The sequence below is a fragment of the Talpa occidentalis genome, unplaced genomic scaffold, assembly GCF_014898055.3.
Source record: "Talpa occidentalis isolate TD23 unplaced genomic scaffold, MPIMG_talOcc4v2.1 talOcc4.5, whole genome shotgun sequence".
Classification (NCBI taxonomy): domain Eukaryota; kingdom Metazoa; phylum Chordata; class Mammalia; order Eulipotyphla; family Talpidae; genus Talpa; species Talpa occidentalis.
The window spans coordinates 22474333-22491036 of NW_023604861.1; the positions used below are offsets into that span (position 1 = coordinate 22474333).

Below are 16704 nucleotides of genomic sequence, written 5' to 3' on the forward strand. Positions count from 1 at the left end.
ATGCACAGCCTGCCAGCCTCAGCACACTGCTTGGGCATTTTGCCTGCTGGTCTTCGACCTAGGATGGCAGCACAGAAACTACCTCATCATTCAATTTGAAAAATCCGATTGACCTATCCATTTTAGGTAGGATGACTCCTGCCTTAGAATTAACTATGGATCTTCCTTCAAAATGAGTTTTGACTGGGGTAGTAACCCTTTAGCTCACATTTTTCATACCATATTTAAATTTTTTTGGATGAAAGGATTCAGAATATATGCATGACTACATGTTTAAAAGGCTAAACTTTTCCACAAGCCTGTGATACTTAGGTTTCTAAGGGGGAAAAAAAAGCATACATTAGAGATTTACCCTTCAGTGATATTTCCCCAAAGCTTTATATATTGTAACTGATCAGATTCTTTGGTGTGAATTGATAGATGCTTGGCTCCACCTCGGCTAGCCAGTGTCATCTGTAATAGCCACCATTATGTGCAATCTCACTGTCACTGGCAGTATACATATTTGTGGAGTGGCATGGGGGCTAATCCATTGCCAGCATGGGTTGCAGCATTACTGACCTTCTAGAAATCAACATGCCCTTTACCTGACTTGAGATAATGTCAAGTGGAGATATGAGCTGATGAGGTTAATAGCTTACAGGACACAACCCATTTTCTTTCTCCCCTTCCCTCTCCTCCTCTTCTCTCTCCTCCTCTCCCCTCCCCTCCCCTCCTCTCCCCAAGGCACTGATCTCAGGAGCACATATTAATAATCCTTCTCCATGTTAGCCACCATCTTTGAAGTCTACTGTTGCAGCAGTCCAACTGGCAGCAATACCTCTCCTTCATTATTGGGTCATATGTTGCTCATCTAAGCTTCCCCTTCACCACCCAAATCGCTGATTGCTGAAAGCCTTGTATCCTTTTTTGGTAACAGGTCTCTTTATTTCCACGGTCTAGAGAACAGGACAATTCTATTTGGTTAAAAACTGCTACTAAACATAGAGCTTCCATATGATCCAGCAATTCCACTCCTAGGTATTTACCCAAAGGACACAGAAACATTAATTCCAAAGGGCACCTGCACCCCTATGTTTATAGCAGCACTGTTTACAATAGCTAAGCTTTGGAAACAACCCAAATGCCCAAAAATAGATGACTGGATCAAGAAGATGTGGACATATACACCATGGAATATTACTCAGCATTCAAAAAAGATAAACACATGCAATTTGCAGCAACATGGATGGTGCTGGAAGGGATCATGCTCAGTGAAATAAGCCAGAAAGAAAAGAAAAATATGGATGGTCTCACTCATAGCAGGAATTTAGAAAACCTAAATAAGAGACCAGGAAAAAGACTAATCAATACAAAGTAAAAATCAAAATCAACAAGCAACTATAAACCAGAGACACACTAAGGGGGGGGGGAGGGAGAGGCAAGGAAAGGAATGACTAGAGTCAAAATAAGGGGGGAGATGCAATTGCATGGGGAATATAACCAAAATGAAAATGCATACATTGTGCAAAGATGAAAAAAGATGTAAGAATTATATAAAATGAAATATTTAAATTAAAAAAAAACTGCTGAGTTACAGAGTAACAAAAGGATCAATCAAGCCAAAATGAGGCCAGCTTCTTGAGCACATCCATTCGGACTCAGGACCACTCTTCTAGAATGGTGTTCCTTCTGACTATCAATAATGAAATTGCTCTGATTGTGCTGGGGGAGTATTTCTCTGCCATGGCATCTGATGGCCTCTTTCTCATATGCAGCATAAACCTTAGGAAAATAGCTCGTCTCTGCTTTGCAGATTCATTAAGTGCATCGACTATCCAAGAAAATTGTACTTGTTATTTATTCCTTCCTTGGATGAATGTATTTTTAAAAATTCAATATTTGTAAACAATTTGATTTCACTGAAAGTTGTTTGACAGATTATTTAATAGGACATTGAATGTTGGGGAGAGATGGCATAATTTCAGTTGCTTGATGTTTTCACTGTCCTTATGAAGTCTCTTTATTCATAAAACAGCATAATTTTAAGCACATTATATTTTATCTCTAAAAAGCACATCATTAAATAGAAAACCTTGCAGTTGAACTATTTTTAGTTCAAAAAGAAGAGCTGAAAAAGACAGTGATAGACATCTTTGACTAAAATTTTCCTACACTACTCACCCTTAAATGAAATGGATGTAAACAGGAACTGCAAAAGGATGGCCTCTAACCAGGAGGGATATTTTTTTCATTGAGATTCTCTGGGGATCGCCTCAAAGTTGATTTAACTCAATGATATTTAAATATGAGAAGGAAAAAACAATCTAAACTTCGAGAATCACTCCGGAAAACATCTGATAAATATTTCTACATATTTTTTATTTAACGTTTTAATTTTTGTACCATGAAAGAAAACAAAACCATTATCAATTATCTAAAACAGTAGTTTGTTTTTTTTTTTAATACTGAAGCTACTTCCCCTCCACCCACCAAACCACTGATTGCTGCAAGCCTTCTATGCTATTTTGATATCAGGTTTATTTATTTTAGTGGTCCAGAGAATAGGACAGTTGTACCTGGTTAGGAATTGCTAAGTTACAGAGTAACAAAAGGATCAAGCAAGCAGAAATGACATCAGGCTTCATGGGCTAATATATTATTTTGTTGCATGGATATTTTTATAGAAAGTGTGTTCTCCTGCATCACATTCCTGGACTTCAGGAGTTTTGAAGATTTGTTATGAAACCAATGCGTAAAGAAAACATGTGAACATAGACTGGAAAGAATAATGGAAACTAGCATGTATTGACCATGTGTATCTGGCACAGTGCTAGATACCTTATCTCACACTCCATAGAACCTAGGAGAAGCTTGAGTTATTGAGCACACTTTACAGAGAACTTAGAAACTTAGTCAACATCACACTGTTAAGAAAAGGAGTGATGATTCAAAGCAAATTTTTGCTGACACACTCATTCCCAGTAATGAGTGTTTAGCAATGAAACAATTGTTGATTTTGACATGCAATTTCTTCAACTATAAGCTGGAGAACTAGATACCCTTGCTTTGCAAGCTGCTCTGTATCCATTGTTCTGGCCTTATTTGACTGAGGCTATTTTTCAGATGTAAGAACATGTTCATTTGTGCTTCAAAGCTTAAGTTGCAAGTATGTTCTCAGCTATAGTTGTCAGGGTAAATCACTGAACTTTTTCAACAGGAGAAAGTAAAGATGTTTTAATATGGATAACAGTAATGAAGAGATTAAGTGGCAAATGGGTAAAATAAAGTGTCAGTCAAGTAACAGAAAAATCTTCCACTTGGGGGCATTATACTCATCAAGTATGAATCTGTATTGTATGACCCCTCAAAAGTAGGAAGGGGGACAAAACAATGAATACATGCATATAAGACTTGTGCTTATAAGCATATGGAAAATACATGGTAGCTTATCACTCTTTTCCTTTTACAAGTTTCTTCCTAATGCTTCAAAAAACTGTAATGATAAACTGTTATTTGAGGAAATTATCAAATTTTACCTAACCATTCTTCTCAAATTATGCAGCTCATCTCCTGAAATGCTTTATTGTAGCAGGTACTTTTAGTGTCTCACCTCTTTCCCCATAGGCCTGACCAACTTTCTCTGACCCACCTAATTCTGCTGTGCTCTCAAAGAGAACAGGCCAGAAATACAAAGGAACAAACATTCCTCTGGGAATAGCCCTCAACTAATGACTGATGGCAGCTGGTGTCTAACTCCCCCAGTTCGCTCTCCCATCGAGTTGGGTAACACTGAGAGGCATCTTTTCCACATGCTCCTGGAGCTGCTTAGTCTGATTAGCTTTATAACCACACTTGTGCTGGCTGAGTAGAACACAATTTTACTGAAACATAATCATTCGTTACTGTATGAGTCTAGCATTATCTAATTCCAGGCAGTTCACTTACAATCACTCATATGATTGGAAAGAGCGCAGGTCTGGCTGAGTGTGTTAATTATGTACCTCCACAAGGATGCAGCACATGTAAGACCTGCTCTCCAGGTGCTGAAAGGGAGAAGATCCAAACATCTTTGAGTGAGAGTTACAGTATTTGTGGAAACTCCTGAAAATTACACAGTCATTCAATATTGAGCAAGTGTTTGCCTGCCTCCTGTGTGTCCGACGCTTTGCCTGGAGCTGGGGCCAGAGTTGTTTTGGTTCTCATGAAGCTTCCAGCCTAGAATAAGTCAAAAGGTTTAGTTATAAAATGTGTTAAGTTCTAAGAAGAAAAAAAGTGCCATGAGAAGTTTACTTATAGCCTGACATTACCTTAGCAGGAAAATCTATCTCTGAATTAAGTCAGATTAGGGAGAACTGTATGTCGACTGCAATATACTGTCGTTGGGTGAAGTGATTTTTACCCATCTCTGTGTTGTCATGAGCTTATTGGAAGGCATGTTATATAGAAGCAGTACAACCACACATCACTGTGTTTATTTGAAGGATGGTATGAAGGGTATTTGTTAAATAAATCTCATAGTATTCAATATGGATGCAGTGATTTCTCTCCTCGTCTCATTGTGAGGCAATTTGTGCTTGTCCAGATCAACTGCTTTGCTTTTAACTCATGAACACTGTGATTCAATGTTTTCCAGTTCTGTTACCTGCTAGGAAGCATAAGACACATTTCAGTGGCTGGTCTGTCTCCTGGGAGTTTATAGGGTTTCACTGCCTATCTGTTTTGTGGCTATGACTCTGGCTATTCACTTTATTTGTCCGCTATTATTTCCCTTTGTTATGTTTCTCTTACTTTTTAATAAAAATTGTCTTTCTAGATTGCCTGACACAAACCTTTCCAGAATAAAACTATGTATAAATAATCTAAAGTATAAAATGATTGGAATTCACAATGCAAAATTTACCCCGATTTCATAAATTTAAACTGCCATTAGTTGGATTGTTTATTTGTTTCACTTGTCAGTCTATGTCTATCTTAGGCAGTGACTATGAAATGTGTACCTAAAGTTATAAACATATTGTGGCAACATTTGAATAGCTTTGAATTTATTTCAAGTCCAAAATCACCTTTACATATATGGATCATAAGGGATGAAACCAAATGGTTACATCTTCATATTTTTTACACTGAATAAATTAATTTCTTATGTCCTTTGCATGCCAATCCCCTATTCATAAAATATCAGGGGGAGTAGTTTTTCAAACTCAAGGAGAATGCTCTGAGTTTAATATTTATAGGTACAAAGAAAATAAAAATCATCCAGCAATTGACAGGCTAAGCAGAAGAACCCAGGTTCTCAAAGTTGCAGGGTTTTAGATCTTACCAAAATTGATGGAGACCTCAGTCTTTTATAGTCCGTAAGTAAAGTCCTGAGATTTAATGGGCTTGTGAATTGGGGATTTACACAATTACAAAGCCACTTTTGTGGAAACATGGCCACTCACATCTGTCTATGGACCATTATGTCTACATTCTGTCAACAGACCATTATGACTATAACAATTTTTTGAGTAAACCAGCCTTTGTAATATCACCTGAGATGATCTACCTGCATGGTTCAAACTAGTCAGATTTGTGGCAAGTTAGTCTTTTTTTAAGCTCTGTTTTTATTTAGTCTTAAAAAAAGAACAAATGACAGAAATAGTTGACCTATGTGTTACTCCAGAAGTATAATAGGCAGAGAGTTATTCTTTGAAAATATAAGAAATCTATAGACAATAAAATGGCTTCGGGCACTTTACTTTTCTTAAATATTTTATTTCATTTGCTGTCTCTTATGTACATGATATTCAAATAAATATAACCCAGAATTATTTACAACAATCTTCTTCATCATTCCTGCACTTTTCCTACAAGAGACTTATTTTTAACAAGACTCATGAAGAGACATGAGTGATATTAAATCCTTTAAAATCCATTCTGGCTGTGGGCTGTATGACATTGGGCTTCCTCATTTATCTGAAGATATAAGACAAAATCATCCTATATTTAAAAATAATTCCAACAGTAAGAATGTCTACAACCCATCATATGCAATAACAATTCAAACTGATTGGTAGTAAAATCAGAATGATAATTGATGTTAAATTAGTCACTGAAGCAAGCTGGCTGGAGCAATAGACTGTGACTGTATAACTTGTTGACTGTGAAAGCATTTAAGTTAGAAAATGGAGTTCCTGGGAATTAAGTTTTTTGGTGGGCTGTTGTGGTAACAGGCAAGTCTGGCCTTAGATTATGTGTTCTGAAATGACGAGGGGTTTTATTCTCCAAGGCTGTCATTCTAGTATTTTCCACAGGCACATAATTGAATTTCCAAAAGCCTAGCCCTGGAACAGCCAAGCCCAACATCCTCTCTTGGCTTCCATTCTCTGCCTTTTTTTCTACTGAATAAAGCCCACTGAGAATGGCTAGATTGTAGTTTATTATGTTGTCCTGATTATGAATCAGTGCAATTTACAAATGTTTTGCATTTGAAACCTGGAGTTGTTTTAGGCTTATTTGCTGACATATGTGAATTGCTAGAAAGGGCCGGGATCAAATGACATCCACCATCTGTGGAGGGTATTATGTCTACAGCTAAGAACTGGAAACAGGTTTGCAAAGTGAATTGAACCTACTCAAGTCCAAAAGCAAAAGTGAACATTTATTCCTGCAAAATATGTCCCAAATCTTTAAGTTTAGAATTATATATACTCTTAAATTGAAATGATTTATTAATTTATTAATATATACCTATGCTAATGTCAAATTTAAATAATGAGCAATATTTAAGAACAAAGTTTGGATTTCAGGGCCGTTTTTTGGATAAGAGAAATTGTGAAACAAGAAAAAGTAAGAGTTATTAAGTTCTTATTAAGAGAAGTTATTAGAAATGTGAAATGAGCAGCAATGTTACCATAATATTTTTAAGACTCTTAAATCTTGTCCCCTTTTATTATCATATATAAAATTTTAAGTTCAGATCTCATATTTCCATTAAAACCTGTTTTTCAACATGATTCTCTCTTATATTCCTTGTTGTCATGTAAGTTACAGTCCATAACTATACCAAGAATTAATCTTGTTTTCAGTTTTAGAAATGAGAGTGAAGCCTTTGTGGGTATTTTTTTTTTTTTTGGTAGAGATCAGGAGGCAGAGAAGGGTAAGATTATTTCAAATCACATCATAGTAGACATAATATAGTCCCTATATGTAACCATTCTTATTTATTTTGAAATGGACTTTAAATTTATTTTTTGTATGGGTGGAATGTAGGACATTCATAAAAATTACAACCAGTTTTAAAATCATTAAGTTCAATTTGTTATCTACTAATCTTAGTGTTGAAGTAACTTAGCTTTCATTTATTTAGCAAATATTAAGTAAACATCTATCATATTCCAGGTGCTGCTACCAAACTTAGGTCTAAAACAACATCCTTATTATAGTCCTTCCTACATCCTCATGGGGAAGACAGAAAATAAACTAACAAATCTACATGTCAGGTAGTAAATGCCACAAAGAAAAATGAGCCAGGGTAAAGGGATTGAAGAAGATTTTGATGGTATGCTAGGTGATCAGGAAAGGACTCAGGAAATTAGATTTGACCAGCATTTGAATTATGGAACAATTCATGCAAATAACTTGGGAAGAACAGACAACCAGTGCAAAGGCCCTGAGGCAGGAGTGCACTAAGTGTATCTGCAGAATAATAAAGGTACAGTGTTGTTCTTTAGCATGCAGAGGGGGATGGCAAGAAAGTACATCACATATTTGTACTTGGGCCTCAAGGGCCAAAGTCAGGACTTTCGGATTTTTTATTGTAGAAAAAATACCTAACAAAATGTACCATCTTAACAGAGAGCATAATTTACAGTTTAAATTGTACACCTGTATAGTTTAATAGTCAAGTATATTTACATTGTTATGAAAGAAATCTTTTTCATCCTGCAAATCTGAAACTCGATACCCATTAAACCACCCCCTATGAATTTGACTTATTTAGATACCTCATAGAAGTACAGTCAGATAGTATTTGTCTTTTCATGGTTACTTATTTCACTTAGTCTAATATCCTCAAGGTCCTTCTATGTGGTAGCATACAACAGAAATTCTTTCCTTTTTTAAGGTTGAATTATTATGTTTTATGTTAATAACACATTTTATCTATTCATAACATCTATACATATAAAATCTTAGGAATTTTTTGACTCCTCTTTTTGCTGCTTTTGTCATCTATATTTTTGCAGGCATTTTAAAAGCATTTTACATTGTAAACAATACCTTCTGGCTATTTCTCTTTTCTACAGAAAGCTGTTTTTATCCTCTCTTCTAAAACAACTTCTCTCTCATCTCACCTTAACTTCTGTCACTGTTGTTGCCATACTCTTCCCCATACTGTGCTTCGTTACTGGTGCTCATGGTGGTTAAGACAAATCATTATTTATGTAACCATTTCTTTTGTACCTGTCTTATACTATTAGTATTAGCATCTAGCACAAAATAGACCTTTGAACAGGCATATGTGTGTGATGTTTATTGAATGAGCACTGAGAATCTGTGTCTTTTGCTTCTATGGTTCACTCGCCTTTATAACTAGCTCTGAGTAATGGAAAAAACTTTCCTCATAAAGCCTCAATAATGGAAGACAAGAAAAAGTCTTTTTAGGGCAATGGCAATATCATTTGGACTACCAACTAATATGTAAATAAGGAACACAGAACAGAATATCATCACTTCATAAAGTGATATAAAGATGTATCTGCAAGTGGCATATCACGATGCTCATGCATTAAATAACATCAGTGCTGATAGTGCCATGATACAGATGAATATACTTATAGCAGTTGGAAAAATGCATTTTATTTATTATTATTATTTTTACATTTTCAAAGGACAGGTTTATTAGGAAAAGGAGAAAGACGAAGAGGCACCTGAATAGTCAGAGAGGGGCAGGAGAGCTGCCGGAAAAAAAAAAAAAAACTTTAAAACAGAATTAGAAAGAGCTCATGAATGAGATATATGTAAACATGTATTTATGTTTTGATACTTAGATTTTGGAGGAAGGGAATTCTAGGTAGAGGAACAGTCAAAGCAAAGACAGAAAAACAAGAGATTAAAGACAGACATGTAGGCTGGATTTCTAATGAAATAGTTTGACATAATATCTGGGTATTTTAAGTATTCTGTTGGGGAGAAATGGAATATGTGTGAGGGAAGAAGGTTAATACTGCTTGGTAGGCCAGGGAGGGTGTTCATGTCTGACTGTGTGAGGATAAGGAAGTGTGAGGACAAGGAAGGATTCTGGAAGGGCTTAGATACCATCCAGGTATCTTTAGGAAGGAAGGTCTGGTAACAGTCAAAGATTCGAGGGAGAAAATACCTGCTGACTGTGACCCAGGCAAGTGGTTAGTCAATATCCCCAGTAGTCGGTGGCAGATATAAAAAAGGTGGCAAGTTACTGTGAGGATGAACTGGGAAGAGTAGATAGGTGGGAAATATATTTCATAGATATAGTTAGCCACACTGGGTAGTTAGATCACCATGAGGAATTAAAGAGACTGGGGGAGGGGGGAAAGATGGTGAAGATTCTAGAGTCTGGAGAGCGTGGCAGAAACATCATTTTTTGGAAAGCACAGAAGAACTGGTTTGTAAGCCAGAGGTGTGGGGAGTGAGAGGATTCACCAGAGACAGAGTGGGCAGAGTAGGCAGAACTACTGAAATACACTGCTGAGGGGAGCAGCGGGTGAGACAGAAAAGGTCTGCTGCATCATATGTGGGTTAGCTCCCTGGCCGGGGATCAAACTGAGACTGTAGTGGTCATAGTGCTGAGACTTAACCCCCAGGCCCCCAGGGAGGCTCCCAGAAACACATCATTAAAAAGAAGGAGGAACAAGTTGAGGAAGAATTATGATGGATTTGATTTTGAACTTAGAACTTATGGGGCTCCATCAGTCATGGAAAACAAGTTAAAAACTGGGAAACCATGAACGTTTTAGAGGGATGTGACTAACTGCTGTTCGGGTCAGGGTAGGGCTTGGTATATTCAGTAGTGGTTGCAGAAAATGTAAAATAATGAAATTGTCCCAACACATCTGCTAAGGATCAAGCAACGAGGCTAAGCTCGTCTATGCAATTTGCAAAAGCATATCCTTTACAGCAGTTTCATGAGGCAGTCATTGTTAGCTTAATTTTCTTGAATAACAAGCATATGTATTCAATAACTTTCCATAAAGTACATAGCTTATAGGTGGCCAAACAAGGTTGAGGAGCTGGTTTGTCTGACTTCAGAGACTGCTTGATTTGTGGCAAATTTCCTGCTTTTCCCTTTACAGGATGTATTTCTATTCTTATGCTTTATGTAATACAATTTTTGAAATTATGTATATGATGCTGAGAAACAACTTGGGATATGCATACTTCTAAACACCTACGACTAATGAAATTACATTGATCTCTAGGATATCAAAACCAGAGGGCAAAGTGCTACCCAAAGTAATTTCAACTACTTTTGCCAATTTAGTGGTAATTAGGTCCAGGGAAGCTCGGGAGTCTTGTGTTCCAACTGTAACTAGAAAATTATGTTTTCCCTGCCATGCTTCCAATTATATTTCGAAGATTTTGTTTTCATTACTATCTCAGGAAGGAGGCTATGTAACAAAGGTTACATAGCCCCATTATTCTAACCAGAATAAATCTGATTTTATTTAAAGAAAACAAAATAACAACTTTCCCAGATACCTTAGCTCAGAATTATTTCCCTTTGTTTCTGGTCATGAAAATGATAGTTGCTAAGAGATCTAGAGAAGCAAAAGCAAAGTGAGACAGAGGAGACTGAAATAATGTGTCCCTGGCTAGTTAGCATAGCTTGCAGTTACTTCTGTTTTCTTCTTCCTTTTTATTGAATTGGTGATGATTTTGTAAACTTCTGAGTGAATATAAATACCCCATTGTGCTACTGACCTATATATATCCCCTGGATATTTCAAACTGAATCATGACATTCAAACCATATTAAATTTTAAATGCTTACAATATTAGCAGGAACATTTTATCTTTAAAAAGCTGCCACTTGGAAAAAGTACTTTGGTGTTAGTATTGGAAATCTCCTATGGAAATGTCTATCAAAGACAGTGAGGGAGCTAGTCAAAATCTGATGCTACTTTGGAGATTCGTACCTACTGGGTGTAATAATTACTGAGTTACAAACATCTAGTAAGCAAGGTTTAATAATATAATGGATGTTCATTATTCTGCATGTTTGGGGAAAATGTAAAAGACTTTTTGAATGCGTATTCTCATAAGGTTTCACGTACAAGACTAATTAATAGGGAGCTCCAGGGGTCTTGAATGTTAATCACTGCCATGGCATTATTCAGTTTGAATATTTTAGATATATGCACACAAGTGATTAGGTCTAATAAATAGTTTTCTTAGTTTCAAAGCATTGATAAATCAAGCATTTTACCCAAGATACCAACAAGTCAAACTGCAAACCAAGACAAGAGTTATTTCTTTTTTTTTTTAATTAGAGGCAGATGTGAGAAACATTTTTATGCCCTTTAAAACTAAAAGTAGTAATTTAGGATTTGCAACCCAAATTGCACAATCTGGCAATGCTTACTTAAATCTTTTAGTTGTTATTATTTAATATTTTTATTTTCTTGATATAAAAGAACTGAATGAGGAAAAGATGTCTGTGGATACAAATGAATGTATCCAGAAAACTTTTATTAATGGTTGCCAGAAAACTTTTATTATAACAATGAGGCAGGACATAACTCCAGGTAGCTCGTTTTGAAGGGGAAGATGAGGAAAAAACAAAAAAAGCTTATCCTTTCCAAAAGTAAGATTAAAAATACTTTACAAAGATAAAAACAATATGTATGATATTTGATTTTTTTACTATTCTCCTCTCAAAATACTGCTTGATAGATGCTTTTTAAAAACTGTTGAGCTACTTTTAAGTATTTAATCTATATGGTAGAATCAGTCACTTTTTTTTGTCATTGTAGTTTGATTCACCTATAAAAATAAGTTATGAATTAGCATTAGCATCTATCTTGAAAGACAGAAAGAATTCTGATTGTTATTATTAAAGATCATTTTTATTCATAGTCAATGTCTACATTTTTAAACATTAGTATTTTTAAATCTCTTTCTACATGGCATGCCATCCACTTTTCGGCCTCATATTTTCTTCTAAAGATGGATATTTTCATTAGATTCCCATGTAGGACTTCAGAATTAACACCAAATTATATTTTCAGAAAAAAGAAATTTTAAGACTCAGAGTAAAAAAGTCCTTCTTAATAAAAAGTAATATCATCACAGTTTAATCACTTTCTCCACACCACTGTCCTATGTATCCACAGTAGTATTTCTTTAAGGATTTAAGATTTCTATACATTTATTTACTCTGATCTTTATCAATGGTTTTAGGAATTGGTACAGCTGGAACATGACCTGTAAAAGACAGTAAAAATACATTTAACCCATATTTCCCCTGGACATTTAGCTACTTTAGTCCTATCAATAGGATCAACAGGTTGGGCAGCTGACAGGAGATCAATTATAACAATATATCCCTGTCCCCTTCCTACTGGTGCCACCACAGATGCTTAGTCTAAGACAGCAGCCAAGGATAACATTGTGTTTGGCATCACTTAGCAGGTGCTATACCAGTTGCTATAAAATATACTGAAATGTCATGAAGGCAAGCAGCAGTATTTAGAAAGCCCTGGGTACAATTAGATTGTAAGTTCTTATAGACCAGAGCTATATAATCACCATTGGCTTCTATAGTTCCTAATTCCTGGAACATAGGTACACAACACGTATTAGTGAATGAGAGAATGATTTATGGAAGGGCCTTATATCTACCCCTTCCCTACATACATCTTATTAGCAGACCTAATTAAAATTTGAACCATCTTGGGTTTCTGTCTTCATTGCAATGGCCCATCTGGACTCATCAATCTCACCCTCTTCACCAAACAACTCCAGTCACACAGCATATGTTTAGTAATTTATCACTTTTTAAAAAATAAAACTCTGTTAGGGAGTAATTGCAATCCAGAAAATCTCATTAGTATAGTACAGCAAGTCCAATCCTCCCACTTAACTTTCCAACACTGCAAAAGAACAAATGCAGGCCTAACTTCAAAAAATGATAGTTTTTATATGATCTGACTATAATAATGCACTTTGTTATGACATGACTTTGGAATAATTATTTGCAGATTCATGCAAATTGTTCAGCATATTATGGAATCATTCAGAATAAGACTTAACTTTTCAGAAAGACTCCCGGAGACCTACAAACAGCCCCAGGCCAGCTGGTAAGCTTGTGTGGAAAAAAGTGGCGCGCTTGAAAAACAAATGCAGATCGCGGCTGCCCAGGTCCCCACACCTGCAACCTAGGCTTGCGGGGAGATGCACGGGGGCCCTCACTGAGGTGAATGTCCCTCACTGAGTAATCAGAAACCAGGCGCCCGGACATGGGAGCGGGGTGCAAAAGGTGCCATTTCTGCGGACACTGAACTGGGCTACAGCCCACGTCCTGGATCTGAGGGCTTTGGAACTGAGACCTGGGGCACGAAATTTGGGGTGTGGGTTCCCCACGACGGTGGGGCACAGGGCAGGCACAGCACCCCAAAGCCGTTGAGGCTTTCCCCACCACTCCCACTCTGTTTCCCGTCCCACGGGGTGAAAAAAACAGCTCCCCAAGGACACTAGGAGAGATCTCTGGCGCCACCTAGCGACCAGAAAAAAAAATCACCAACACCCCATAGAACAGGGACCTTTCTTCAGTGAAGACTGCTTGAAACCAGCAGAAGGCTCCCAGAGGAGCCAGTGGTGAGCTAGGAAGTTCGCCCATGCCAGGCCCTTTCTGACCAGCAGTCCGAGCCCAGAGGGGGAGCGGGCACTCACGGCCGGGGCAGACCAGGCGCGCAGAAGAGTGTGCCTGAGACCGGGCATGCAGGATGTGTGTCCCGCATTGCCATTTTAGACAGGGACATTTCTTCAGTAAAGACTGACTGAAACCAGCAGAAGGCTCCCAGAGGAACCAGAGGTGAGCTGGGAAGTTCGCCCACGCCAGGCCCCTTCTGGCCTGCAGTCCCAGCCCAGAAGGGGAGCGGGAACCCACCGCCGGGGCAGACCGGGTGCGCAGGGAGTGTGTCCAGCATCGCCATTTTAGAACAGGGACATTTTTCCAGTAAAGACTGCCTGAAACCAGCAGAAGGCTCCCGGAGGAGCCAGAGGTGAACTGGGAAGTTTGCCCATGCCAGGCCCCTTCAGGCCTGCAGTCCGAGCCCAGAGGAGGAGCGGGAACCCACCGCTGGGGCAGACCGGGTGCGCAGGGGAGTGTTTCCCCGCATTGGCATTTTAGAACAGGGACCTTTCTTCAGTAAAGACTGCTTGAAATCGACAGATGGCCCCTGGAGGAGCCAGAGGGGAGCAGAGAAGTTCACCTAAGATGCGGGCCAGTCCCAGCAACACAGTGTCCCAATGCATACGACAAATTAGAAAACAGATAGTAGGGAGTAGAAGAACCACACACAACCTAGCAACTCCTCAGGAAAAAAGCACACCACAAAAAGAAAACCACCCCCCAAATTGCAACGACAGTAACTTGGAAAAACTTCTGAGACTTCCAGAAAGAGAATTTAAAATTGCCATGATTAAAAAACTGACAGAAGTCATAAAGGAAAACAATGATAAGGGAAAAAATAATCAATGATCAGAAGAATGAAATTGAGTCCCTAAAGAGGGAAGTAAAAGAAATGCAGGAGATCAAAGAATTAATGGAGACACTAAAGAAATCTGGGAAAAGCAATGAAAGCAGAATAGATGAAATGGAAGAACAAATAAGTACTCTTGAAGACACAGAAATAAAAAGAACCAGAACAGAAAAGGAAAGAGAAATAAGAAGGGAAAAGACCGAAGAAAGACTTTGTGAACTATCTGACTCCATGAGGAAAGGAATAAGAGTTATAGAAATACCAGAAGGAGAGGAGAGAGATGTAGGAACAGAGAAAATATTCAAGGAGATAATTGAAGAGTACTTCCCAAATGTGAAGAAGGAGCTGAAAATTCATATACAAGAAGCAAGAAGAACACCAAACTTCCACGACGAAAGGAAAAATACAGCAAGACACATAATAGTAAAGCTCCCAAAAATCCAGGACAAGGAAAAAATAATGAAGCTGACAAAGGGAAGAAACAGATAACATTCAAAGGAAAACCAATCAGGCTGACATCAGACTTCTCCGAAGAAACACTACAGGCAAGGAGAGAGTGGAGGGACATAGTCAACAGACTCCAAGAAAACAGATGCCAACCAAGAATACTCTATCCTGCAAAGCTCTCCTTCCTCTATAAAGAAAGAATAAGGACCTTCCCAGACAAACAGGAACTCTGGAATTTCATTACGACAAAACCCCCACTCCAAAAAATACTACAAGGAGTCCTAAAGCCAGAACCTCAGAGGGACGAATAACAATGAAAGAAAGCCAAAAAAAAAATTATTAAAAGAATAAATAAATAAAATCAAAGGAAAGACAAACACAATGGCAAATACAGATGCTAACATATCAATATTAACTCTAAATGTAAATGGACTAAACTCTTCAATAAAAAGACACAGAGTCGCAGGCTGGATTAAGAAACAAAACCCAACCTTTTGCTGTCTCCAGAAAACACATTTAGCTACAAAAGATAAAAATAGACTCAAAGTTAAAGGATGGAAAACAATCCTACAAGCAAATGGGCCAAAAAAGAAAGCAGGAACAGCTATACTTATATCAGATAAAACAGATTAAGACTCAAAAAGATAAAAAGAGACCCCAGCGGTCACTACATTATGATCAAGGGGACAATACTTCAAGAAGAAATAACACTCATTAACATATATTCACCAAACGAAGGAGCACCAAAATATATCAGACAACTATTGTCATCTCTGAACACAGACATTGGAGAAAACACATACGTGGTGGGAGACTTCAACACACCACTATCAACAATGGATAGATCAATGAGACAAAAAATAAGTAAAGACACTAAAGCTCTAAATAAGGACCTAGAGTTCTTGAGCTTAACAGACATCTATAGAACACTTAACCCCCCAAAAAAATGGAGTACACATTTTTCTCAAGGGCACACGGATCATTCTCCAGGATCGATCACATACTGGGGCACAAGACAAACATCAACAGATATGCCAGGATTGAAATCATACCAACCATCTTTTCTGACCGTGAAGGCATCAAACTAGAAAAAATCCATAAAAAGAAGACAAGGAACTCTCCTACCTCATGGAGATTGAAAACCACAGTACTGGAAGACCACTGGACTAATGAGGAGATCAAAGAAGAAATTAAAAAATTCTTTGAATTGAATGACAATGATGACACCAATTTCCTAAATGTATGGGATGCAGCAAAAGCAGTAATAAGAGGAAAATATATAGCAATAGAAGTTCACATCAAGAAACAAGAAAGAACACAAAGAAACAACCTAATCTCAAAACTCAAAGATCTAAAAAAAGAACAACAAAAAAACCCCAAAACCAGTAGAAGAAAATCAATAATAAAAACCAAAGCAGAAATAAATGAAATCGAAACTAAAAAAAACAATCCAAAAGATCAATGAAACAAAGACCTGGTTCTTTGAAAAAATCAATAAAATAGACAAACCCCTGGCCAAGCTCACAAAGGAAAAAAGGGAGAAACCATAAATAAG

General features: G+C 37.4%; 1 long non-coding RNA gene across 5 annotated transcripts in view; it reads right to left on the bottom strand.

Moving 5' to 3' along the window:
- LOC119259605 (uncharacterized) overlaps window positions 1-16704 on the bottom strand; it is a 95921-nt gene that overhangs the window by 51748 nt on the left and 27469 nt on the right. The window contains exon 4 of one of the 5 annotated variants that reach the window (XR_005128510.2): window positions 2466-4197. The exons of 2 other annotated variants lie outside the window; for them this stretch is intronic. This is a non-coding gene — a long non-coding RNA (uncharacterized LOC119259605). Of the gene's footprint in view, window positions 1-2465; window positions 4198-4440; window positions 4628-12253; window positions 12424-16704 lie in introns of those variants that run through there. 2 more of the 5 variants (XR_008554341.1, XR_008554342.1) reach the window with 2 other exon arrangements.